Genomic DNA, 12,474 nt, shown 5'->3' on the forward strand with positions numbered 1-12,474 from the left:
CGCACTAGTGGAAAGGTACAAGGAAACATCAGCAGCCAACCAAGGCAAGGAGAGACGGACCCAGCGCCTACAAATGCTCACGGAATAAGAAAGAGGGGCCAACACTGTTTAAATTAGTACTCTCTTCTGTTTACTAGGTATAAATAGCTGAACATGTTAAATTAAACGTATGACCTGATTCTACGGTAAGGGATTAGAAGATGCTAGAAAGGAGGGAACACAAGTCTGTCATTCCAGATGTCATCCACCTAGAAAGTCTAAGGGAACCAACCAATAATTGTTGAGCAACATAACCAGAAGCCAAGCAACATATTAAAAATACACATACTGGGCTTCCCTGGTGGCGCAGTGGTTGAGAGTCCGCCTGCCGATGCAGGGGACGCGGGTTCGTGCCCCGGTCCAGGAAGATCCCACATGGCACGGAGCAGCTGGGCTCGTGAGCCACAGCCTCTGAGCCTGCGTGTCCGGAGCCTGTGCTCCGCAACGGAAGAGGCCACAACAGTGACAGGCCCGTGTACCGCCAAAAAAAAAAAAAAAAACCATACACATACACAATAATCATGCCTAAATATGAGAAAGCAAAACAGAAAAATTCCTATTCATAATGGCAAGAACAAGATACAAGAAAAAAAGATAGAGAGCCCACAAAACCAACATGAAGGAGAGTAGCTTTAAAAGCCTCACTAGAGGGTTAAAATAAAGAAATACGAACCTCAATCAATGGATAAACAGGAGATTTTTAAAGATGTTAATTCTCCCCAAACTAAAACCTCCACAGGACTTACGGGCTGAGACACGGAGGGGGAAGTCATCACAGCCGGGACAATACTGAAAACAATGTGTCAGAACTGGCCGCAGGGCAGAGGAAAAACTACTATACAGTTATAATAATCAAAATAGAGTTATTCACACAGGAATACAGAGATTAAAAAATCAGAAAAGAGTGTACATAACTAAAGCTGGGTATTTATGAATTTAGATGCCACTTCAAGGTATTTCAATGGGATATGTAGCCATAGATTTAGAGACAAAAATAAAATTAGACAGCACATCGAAACATGCACAAAAAGTGCTACACAACCCGCAAAATATCTACTTTCTAGCTCCTCTCTTGTTTCTTTCACCTCCTTGCATTGGCTTGAAGCTCTTTTTCAATTGCTCCAAACCCTCCTCTCTTCATCCTTTTCCCCTCCTTTTCTTAAGTATCGTCCGGCTGGATGATGCAAGGTAAAACACCACTCTCGCTAGCCAGTTTCCTATTCTGGTCCACGAAACCGGATGAGAATTCATACACAGCTGCAGCTCACAAATGAGGCTCCGTTTACAAGCATTCAAGCCGCAAAAAGGAGGGGCCAGAAATCAGAAGGTTAAATGCTCTGTCAGACAAGAAAATTAGAAAAGCATGTGATCAAGCCCCATCCCTGGCCCCTGTGAAAAGGGCAGGAGTCTAAGGTGACCCGCATGTGACACACAAGCCCCTAACTCTTCATAAGCGACCAGAATGCAGGGCTCACCAAAGTACTGGGTTGGCCCAAAAGTTCGTTCGGGATTTTCCATAACATCCTACAGAAAAACCCGAACGAACTTCGGGGCCAGCCCAATGCGAGCCTTCTTATCACACCCTACTTTAGAAAGCAATGAGAACACATACAGAGAACAAACTAGTGGTTACTAGTCGCGGGGAGGGCAGAGGGAGGGCCAAGTTAGGGGCAGGGGAGTAAGAGGCACAAACTACAATGTATAAAATAAATAAGCTATAAGGATATATGACACAGCACAGGGAGTACAGCCAATATTTTATAATAGCTAAAAACGGAGTATTAAAAACAAAACAAAACAGAGTATAACCTTTAAAAATTGTGACCCACTATGCTGTACACCTGAAATACATAATACTGTACAACAAATACACCTCAATTTTTAAAAAGTAAAAGAAAGGGCTTCCCTGGTGGCGCAGTGGTTGAGAGTCCGCCTGTCGATGCAGGGGACATGGGTTTGTGCCCCAGTCCAGGAAGATCCCACATGCCACGGAGCGGCTGGGCCCGTGAGCCATGGCTGCTGAGCCTGCGCTCCACAACGGAAGAGGCCACAACGGTGAGAGGCCCGCGTACCGCAAAAAAAAAAAAAAAAGACACAAAAAGTAAAATAAAAATTATCAAAAAGATTTTAACGCAGTCAAGAGGTATTTCAGCACCTCCATGGGGCATCCTTAGATGTAGCTTCCTTAGGTGAAGAACTACTCCCCACTCCCCCACTGCTTTCAGAAACATTTTTTTCTTTGTGGGCAAAGAGTTGTCTCACAACTGTGACTGTTCATTTAGGCCAGGCCATGAGGGAAAGGAAAGAAAAAAAAGGTAAAAGATGAGGTTGGACTGCTCAAAGGGGAATGCACATCACCTTGTCCACCTCGAATCCCTTTTGGAAGCAAGTACGATATGAATTAGCAGGTATCATCTCATCCTGAGATCGAACCATTAGATCACAAGAGGCCATTAAAAAATCTGGGTCACTGGGCTTCCCTGGGGGCGCAGTGGTTAAGAATCTGCCTGCCAGGGCTTCCTTGGTGGCACAGTGGTTGAGAGTCCGCCTGCCGATGCAGGGGACACGGGTTCGTGCCCCGGTCCGGGAAGATCCCACATGCCGCGGAGCGGCTGGGCCCGTGAGCCATGGCCGTTGAGCCTGCGCGTCCGGAGCCTGTGCTCCGCAACGGGAGAGGCCACAACAGTGAGAGGCCCGCGTACCGCAAAAAAAAGAAAGAAAAGAAAAGAAAAAAGAATCAGCCTGCCAATGCAGGGGACATGGGTTCAAGCCCTGGTCCGGGAAGATTCCCGCATGCCGCGGAGCAGCTGAGCCCACGCGCCACAGCTACTGAGCCTGCGCTCTGGAGCCCGCGAGCCACAACTACTGAGCCCGCGTGCCACAACTACTGAAGCCTGAACGCCTAGAGCCCGTGCTCCGCAACAAGAGAAGCCACCACAATAAGAAGCTCGCGCACTGCAACGAAGAGTAGCCCCCCTCTCGCCGCAACTAGAGAAAGCCCATGCACAGCAATGAAGACCCAACACAGACATAAATAAATAAATAAATAAATTTAAAAAAAAATTTTTGAGTCACTGTTATAATTACCCTCCCTCAAGAGGTAAGGAGAGAAGGGTCTGCTGTGAATGAGCAATTGCCAAAGGCCCATGTGACTTCACAAGGATTACCTAAAACCACTAAAAACCAGTACACACAGGGCAACCCAGTCACTTAAGATGCCTGGAAACAAGGATCTAAAGGGTCATATACTTTCTGTTTGGAATTCTTATTTAGTATCTTAAGGCATAGGTATCTACTACTAAAGGTCAATCCTATTTTAAGAACACTCATAAAGTGTAGATTTATGGGAAACAAAAGCCTGGAAGTTTTCCTTGAGAAAGAAAGGAAAAACAAACAGCAGTAGCCCCTGATATCCAGGAGCTGGTCCAAGGCTCACAGCTAAAGCTCAACATTACCTACCGTTGTGACACAGCTAAGCCGTGATGTTCTCCCGTAGGACATAAACAATCTCACAGAACATCCACGTCAAACAAGGTCACTCTTAGACCAGGACAAAATAAGACAAAACAAGATCACTGTGAAACCCACAAAATACCTAACATCCCCTCTCTCAGCTAAAATCAGTGACTGCTGCTTTTTTACCAATTAACCAGTTACAGCTTTCATCTGACTCTACTCTGCCCTCGCTCTAGGTAAGATTTATTGAGATACCCAATCAAAGAACCCAATCAATCTGAGAAAATTCATCCAGCCATATGTTTAGCATATGTGTAAATTATTTAAGTTATACTTCAAAATAAGTTTAAAAAATAGGCGGGGGGGGGACTTCCCTGGTGGTCCAGTGGTTAAGACTCCCAATGCAGGGGGCCCGGGTTCGTTCCCTGGTCGAGGAACTAGATCCTGCATGCCACAAATAACAGTCCACATGCCACAACTAAGAAGTCCGCATGTCACAACTAAAAAAGATCCCTCATGCTGCAACGAAGATCCCACTTGCTGCAACTGAGACCCGGCACAGCCAGATAAATGAATATATTTTTTAAAAGGGGAGGGGGGAGGGGATGAAGTAGCAGCATGGCACAGAGCAGCCTCCAGTTAACTGAGAATCTGAAGGTAACACAGGTCCACATTTAAGGCCAGTTTCTTAAAACTCTCTGAGCCTAACCTTTTCCATTGGTAAATGAGGAGAACTGCTTAAACTTCACAGGGTTCCTCTGAGGGCTACATGAGATCACACTTGTACATAGCCTGGTGCCTAGTGCTCAGAACATGGTGATTCCACCAACTGGATATCCCGACATCCAGTCTCCACCCAGGGTCCCCTCCCTATACCTCGGGGAGGAGTGGTCATCTCTGGCATGATCCGAAGAGATGGCACAGAGCAGACTGACGTCTGACCCCATCCGCACTCCCTTTATCTCCTCCTCCCCCGACCTGGGCTTCTAGTCCTGTTCAGCAGGTCTCACCAGGCTCCTCCAGCCACTCGTGCCTTCTGACCACCTCCACGTCCTCTACTAATTCAGGTAAATACCCATCCTTTCTCAAAACCCCACAGCACTGTCTGTACCATTCAATCCAGACCCTTCCCGTTGTCTTCGCTTTGTTCTCACAGATGTAACCATCAAAAGGGTGCTCACTTCCCACCAGTGTCAGGGGCCGATGGTACTGAAGTCCCCCAAGGTCTGAGTGGGCAGAGCTCTCCCAAAGAGACCGTGAGACCTGGGGATTTCTCTGAGAGGCGGGCGTGTGCCGGAGTGTGACACGTCCTGTAAGACTTAAGATGAGAATGCCCTTAAGATGAGCATCGAGGCAGTATATTCAAAAGAGAAAAGGAAGCAGTGGGACTTTAGGTGGGGGAAATTCCACCTGCTTTGTCCTGATGACCCAGAAGGAACATGAGGGGGCTGGATAATGATGACCTGGTTCCTCTCTGAAGGGTCAGCTGAGGGCACACTGCAATTTCAGATTCACTTTGAGTTAATTTTGGGGGGGCCTCACTGAGTGGCTTGCAGGATCTTAGTTCCCCAACCAGAGATTGAACCCGGGTCCTCGGCAGTGAAAGCGCTGAGTCCTAACCACTGGACCGCCAGGGAATTCCCGAGTTAATTTTTATACATCAATTCATTCTCAAGTTCATGGGGGTTCTCTGCATAAATATATAAGATTTTACAAGGGAAAGATGTATGAATGGTCACAGGGGGAAAAAAAGGTTAATAGCCAAATAAAGCTAAAAGTTACAGAGATGCTAATCAACAGGTCCTATGCATTTTGAAAATCTAGTTCTGAGTGTCCTAGCAGCCTAGCAGTTTGTGTTGCCCAAAAGCTGAGGAGCTTTACTTGGTATTAAGACCTAAGAAACCAATTTCTTCTGTGAGTCCCCCTGATGGGAACACTGTGTGATAGGGTGGATGGCAGCCTCCAAAATATTCTCACTCTCATGTCCTGCTCCTGGGAGATGCACACTCAGTACTTAGGAATGAAGTGGCCTGATATTTGAAACTGACTTTCAGAGGGTTGGGTAAAAGGAGACAGAGACAGAGAAAGGAAGGGAGACATGTATGTGATGGAATCGAATGATGTTAAAAGTGGTGAGTTCAGGTGAGGAGTATAAGGGTCTTTGCTGTACTGATCTGTCTACGTTCTTTTTTTTTTTTTTTTTTTTGGCCGCACTGCGCCACACAGCTTGCGGGATCTTAGCTCCCCGACCAGAGACTGAACCTGGGCCCACAGCAGTGAAAGCACCAAGTCTTAACCACCGGACTGCCAGGGAATCAAGTCCCTGATCTGTCTACATTTTAGGTGAAAAAAATATTTAACTCAGTAGGAAAAAAAAAAGGGATATACTGTTACCCCCAAAGTACAGGGAGTAACAGGGATTCACCCCCAAAGTACGGTGAGTAACAGAGACTCTGAAGGGTCATCTCAAGTTAGTATCAGCTGGGTTCACTGCCCACGGCGTTCTTTCTCTCTCCATTTCTCTGTACTAGCGATGCCTTCAGGATCCTAGTCTTTGAATTCAAACACCATGTGTCTCTCCAGTTCTGCAAAACACATCAGTTCTGCAAAAGACTGAAGTTTAGCGATGAAGGAAACACGACAGTGAAGTTGGAGGACCGGAAACTGGGAAGGGAAATCAATGTGCCCTTTTGTGACTTCCAAGTGAGAGGATGGCATCAACACCTTGCAAAGGATGAAAGGTTCAAAAACTAAGACACACTCAGAGGTAGCCAATGACCCAGCTGTCACAAGCGACACCAGAAGCTGTGCTAGTACCTTTCATGGGAGCCACCCCCTGGCGCAGCTCTGTATTTAGAAATCCAGGCCAGGTCGTCCTGTTCCTTCTCTTTGCACTTTCCTATTCTATCAACTGAACCCATGTAAGCGCGAGTCAGTGACAGGAAAACTATCACTAACTAATTAGTAAGTTTTATTGCAATGTTGCTCAAATTATATATGCTGTCCAACTGAACCATAATATTAAAAGCTTGTGTTCCTTTTATCAGTTCAACTTACATAAATTGGAGTGAATTCAATTGATTATGTACTTAATGAGGAAATCCACTTTACTCTAAAACTCCCTCAAATGTCTTTGAGAACATGGAGCTAAGATTCCTATCATATTAGTGAACTGATGGAGATCAGGATAGAACCTGTTTTACGAAACTGAACTTTGTACACAGCGCACACCAGGTAAAGGTTGATGTGTTGTTGTCGGAGTTCAAAACCCTCAGCGGAGAGCCCCAAACTCCAAACAAATTTCCTAACAGTCCCTAGCATCTTACAAAGACCATCACCTCCTTCTGTCACCTGAGGGAGTGGGCCATGCTAGTGACAGGTCTTAGTGGTACTCTAAAAACAGTTTTGAACTCCCAACATCTACCAATTCAGATTCTTAGTAAAAGGAGAGTTTGGTCATTAAAGCCATGTATTTTTGTTCTCTCACTGACTTCTAAGTTATCAATATGCAGACAAGGGCTTCCCTGGTGGTGCAGTGGTTGAGAGTCCGCCTGCCAATGCAGGGGACACGGGTTCATGCCCCGGTCTGGGAAGATCCCACATGCCGCCGAGCGGCTGGGCCCGTGAGCCATGGCTGCTGAGCCTGCGCGTCTGGAGCCTGTGCTCTGCAAAGGGAGAGGCCACAGCAGTGAGAGGCCCGCATACCGCAAAAAAAAAAAAAAAAAAAAAACACACATATACTTTGAAACCCGTAATTCCACTCTTAGATATTTATCCCATAGATAATACTCACCAACTATCACTAAGATTTATGCTAAAATTTTTTTTTAAAGAATGTTTACTGTAGGGAATTTCCTGGTGGTCCAGTGGTTAAGACTAGGGCTTTCACTGCTGTGGACCCGGGTTTAATCCCTGGTTGGGGAACTAAGATCCCACAAGCTGTGCAGTGCGGCCAAATAAATAAATAAATAGTTGCTGCAGGTGTCAAAAAGAAAAAATGAATGTTTACTTTGGCTTTGCCTGTAAAAAGCAAAAGACTGGAAACAATTAATAGAGAAAGAGTTACAAAAATAGAGAGCGCCCATTTCATGGAATCCCATTTCATGAAGTACTTTATAGGGGGCCCTTTATACAATGAGGCAGCTCTAGGCCCGACAGGAATGAACTCATGACATACACTGCTAAGTGAAAAAAAGCAAGAGCCAGAACAGCATGTACAATGAGCTCCCATTTCTGTGTATGTTTTAAGGGGGACAACAGAGGCCCACACGTGCATCTGCATAAAATATATCCAGAAAAAACCCTTAAGAAACTGCCTAAGAAACTTGTGACAGCGGTTATGGCTATGAGGACAAACCAGGGTCCAGGACAAGAGAGACTTAACTTTCATATTTGTGTGGCTTGAATTCCAAAGGCACCGATTACATAATTTCTTAAACCTACCTTTCCTAAAAATAGAAAACGATGTGCTTTTTCAATTTTAACATGGAGCCTATGCATTTTTTATCTGTGAAAGAAGAGTCTCAGATGATCTCTGCAAAGTAAATAGCAGTAGTGGGTTCAGCGCTGGGGACAAAACAGGAACAGTTAATAATATTTAATGACGGAAAGGGGGTTAAGAAAGAACGCAGAATACAGAATGGGAAAATGCCAGTAGAACTTTCCTGACTGTCTTCATCTATAGACTGAAACCCTCCAGTAAGCAGAGATGTGACAAACTTGGGCAGAAAACACAGAAGAGCAGCTCTCTACCTTACCACCTTGCTGAGCAAGCCCTGTTCAGGTTCCTGGTGCCCTCTGCCGACCAGACCACCCCCTAAATAACCTGATTCTTCTCCACTCACCTCCCCAGGCAGCTGATCCAGGCAGGAGGGAACCTTCCTACATCTGACCCCTGCCTATCTAAGACCCTAAGATTAACTGTTCCTCCCCACTCACTTTAACCTTCCCTCTGGCCCACCTCATTGGTAATACCACTGAATCCACCTTTTCTTCCAGGTTTCCTTTCCATCGCTCACATAAGCAGCCAAGATCTGACATGTGTACCTGAGACATTAGAGAGACAACCACAGCACAGAAACGTACAGGCTCCAATGAGGGAAGGTCTCGAGGCTTTGACTCACTCAGATACAGGTTGCAGGACTCCTCAACACATTAGTAAGATGCCAAGAAATCCCACTGAGCACAGGGAAGAGCCCTCCACCACCTAAGGATCTAAGACTCTAACAGACGTAGAGAGAACATACCCTCGACCACGTCTTTTTTTTTCTTCCCTTGTACAAAGAAAGCCCAGAGCCGGCTACTCATCTTTCAACTTCAAACGGGCACAGAATAAAGTGTGAACCAAGGGCGAGGAAGGGAGAAACCCATTTTTGGACACATTTACTATATATCAACAGTCCTCCCATCTTTATTCCTTCTTCAATCCTCCAGCCAAGTGGAGGTTTGCTTAACAAGCAGTAAATCTTTTTGCCACATATGGGTTTTGAAACAGGAAGACTACTGGCAAAAACACATCCTAAAGAAAAACTAAAAAGGGATGGATTTAAATGCCACTTTTGCCGGCCAAATTTATTCATCTGAAGAATGTTCTAGATTGGCACAGACACTGGAATAAACACCTATTCCTAATTTAAAAGACATATACGCCAGCATTGCTCCTTGAACTAGATGCTCTAGGTACTAAAGGGTGTACAGAAGCTGTAGGATTAGAGGCACGGAAGTGGTCTCAGCAGATCCCACCTTCTAGAAGGCATTCTCTTCCCTTTTGTATGGTATGTGTGTGGGGGGGGGTTGTTTTGTTTTGTTTTTGTTTTTCTTGGCCGCACCATGCGGCTTGTGGGATCTTATTTCCCCGACCAGGGATCAAACCCAGGCCCTCAGCAGTGGAAGTGCTGAGTCCTAACCATTGGACCGCCAGAGAATTCCCTGTGTGGTGTTTTTAATAAATGTTACTCAACAAAATTCTTAAATGATTTAATTTTTATACCTTCGTAAGAGTTCTCATACAAATCAGGGAAAAACGACACATCAAAAGACACTTCCATTTTTAAAACACATATTCTCTGAGGGAAGAGGAAGTGCAGAGTACAAAGAACACCGCCTACAAACCGGGAGACCAAGGTTCAAGTTCTGACACTGGCTAAAAGCGTGGACTCGTGTCATTTGATTTCCCTAGTCTGTACTCTGTAAAAGTGAACATCAGACTAGCAATAAGCAACATTTAAGGTATTCTCAGCTCAGAAATTTGAAGACAGACAGAGACAAAGCTAACGAGTAGGTCTCTTCCCTTCAAATGGACATCTTACAGATTTCACTAAGGGTTCAAGGTTTATGCAAAGGAATACTCGGTAGCGTCAGAAGATAGACCACCACCCCTGTGAAAACTGACCCCACCTACTTCCAGATCCTTCCTCAGGCCACATCCAGATCGTACTCTGACCACATCTTTCAGTTCCTCAAATTTGCCATGCTTCTGTTGCTTTCAGGATTTTTGCATGGCCTGTTATCTTGGCCCAGAACGTGTTTTACCAATCCTCTGCATAGCTAACTTTTACTCAGCTTTCAGATGATGGCAACCTACATGGCGTCTCTGGGGAGCATCTCCCGGGCTGCCCCAGACTAGTTCAGTTCCCCCATCATATCCTCTGAGAACCACATGCGTATCTTTCAAAGCATCTATCACAATTTTAATTCTGTAACTTGAAATCAGTTGTCTGATGTCTATTCCCTCCTACCCCCCCTTCCCCCGCCTTAGAATATAAGCTCCAAGGTGCAGGGACTGTCCCCTAAACCCTAGCACAGCAGCTGGCGCACACAATATCCTCAGAAATATTTGTGAGATGAACAAAGATGACTGGCTAATTGGTCAATATGGAAGATAATTAAATTTAACGTCCAGAGCTTCAAACCTTTCTTTAAGCAGGGGAAATGGAAAATACTGCAGAGTAAAATAAAACCACCAGATAAACAGTCTGAAACTAACCAGGAGAGAGAAATAATGCCAATTAAATGGAAGGTCATTTAAGAAGGTTCTGGAGAGCAGAAAAGGCTACAGTAATAATATCCAAAATGCACATAATTCAGGAATTGATCAGTTCCTCACAGGAGGGGATTTATCCTAATTCAAGATCTTATACGAAATATAAAGTGATACTGCAGAGAAATATGAGGGGGAAAGACACCAGGAGATGTGCCTCTATTATTCAGCTATGAATTCAAGAGGTTTAATGCAACTTCAAAGAGTATCTAGCATCTTTACTTCTATGATTTCTTCTGAATCTCTCTTAAATGCATTGTTTACCATTGAAACAAAATTGCAACAGAAGTCTGTCCGACATTTTTTTTCAAAAGTGTAAATACCCAGTTTTATCATAACAGTAATTCCTGTAGATCATAAATGGCATTAAGAAAGCATAAAGAAATTTCACTGTGGCTTTAAAAACAAAAAAAACATTAAAGCCAAGTCAAAAGATAAATGACAAGTGGGAAATGTTTTTGCAACTCAAAATTAGAAAAAAGGGCAATTATCTGTAATATGGAGAGTACTGAGAAAAATGGGTAAGAGAAAGACCAACGTCCCAAAAGACAAATGAGAAAGACTATGAACTAGGCATTGACAGAAAAGGAAATCCAAATGCTCTTACACACATATGAAAAGATGCTTACCCATACCCTTGAGAGAAATGCAAAGAGACTTCATCAACTTGACATTTATCTTACCAGATTGGCAAAATCCAAGTTTGATAAAAACGTGGTAGGAGGCCACACACACTCTCTCTCACATCCTGCACATGGAAGCGTAAATAAATCAGTACAAGCCCTGTCGAGGGCAATTTGGTAACATCTGTTCAGATTACACATGCATAGGGCATCTGACCCCACAATGACATGTCTGGGAATTTACCCAGAAAGGCAGTATATCTCAGAGTGAAGGGACTCCTCTGGCATCAGCCTGCCTAGGTGTGAATTCTGGCTCTGCCACTCTCTGGGGTGTTGACTTTGGGCAAATCACCCAAGCCTCTCTAAGCCTCAGTCTCCTCATCTGTAAAACAGAGGTAATAATACTGGCTACCTCACAGACTAATGTGAGGATTGAGCCAATAGAAGGAAATGGTTTAAAAGAATAGCCAGTAGGTAATATGTGCTAGGTAAGCGTTAACAAATGCAATGTATCCCCTTCAATATACTCACCCACATACAAAATTATCTATGTTCAAGGTTACGGTAACATTGTTTGTGAGACCAAAGACTGAAAACAAATGAGATGCCCAACTGTAACACCCAGCCATACAATGGATCACTATGCAACTGTAAAAAAGAATGAGGAAGCAATCAGTGGACCGTTACCAAAAAATCTCCAAAATATAATTAAGTGGGAGAGGCACAGAACAAAGAATCATTTACACCACCTTTTGTGTAAAAGGGAAGGAGAAAGCAAATCATGAGCTGCCTCTGCTATTCAGAAAATGCAATTAAAAAATAAAAGAACATTTTAGGTAATTACATGACTGACGCAATGCAGGTGGTTAGCTGATGCTGTAGTAGTTAATCGTTTTGCAATATAAGAGTCTATCAAATCAACACCTCCAACCTACACAATGTTTTATGTCACCTATATCTCAATAAAGCTGGGGAAAAATACCTAATGGGAAAAAAACACAAAAGAACAATTTAAAGGGGCAGTAGTTTTTCTCTAGCCTCGGGTGAGAATAATATGTACTCAAAAATGTATTACCTAGGAACCTTTAAAAAAACAAAACAAACAAACAAACAAAAACTAATGCCTGGCTCCTGTCCCCAGAATTTGAAGGACGTGACACCAGGTTATCATGACTTCTGAAGTTCTCCAGGGGATTCAGATGGAGAGCAAAGTCTGGGAACCACACAGTGCAAGGTGAAAGGCTATTGCCTACAGAGGTCAAATTATTCCCACAAAGAGCAACAGCTCCAAAAGTAACCAAAGGCCCAAGCCCCCAA

The 12,474-nt window shown here is 44.2% G+C and overlaps 1 protein-coding gene across 2 annotated transcripts in view; it reads right to left on the reverse strand.

Annotated features, from left to right (window-relative positions):
• Window positions 1-12,474, reverse strand: part of CCDC6 (coiled-coil domain containing 6) — a 118,815-nt gene that overhangs the window by 87,677 nt on the left and 18,664 nt on the right. The window lies entirely within an intron of this gene.

This window comes from Mesoplodon bidens, assembly GCF_964165515.1.
Source record: "Mesoplodon bidens genome assembly, chromosome: 1".
In the NCBI taxonomy this organism is placed as follows: domain Eukaryota; kingdom Metazoa; phylum Chordata; class Mammalia; order Artiodactyla; family Ziphiidae; genus Mesoplodon; species Mesoplodon bidens.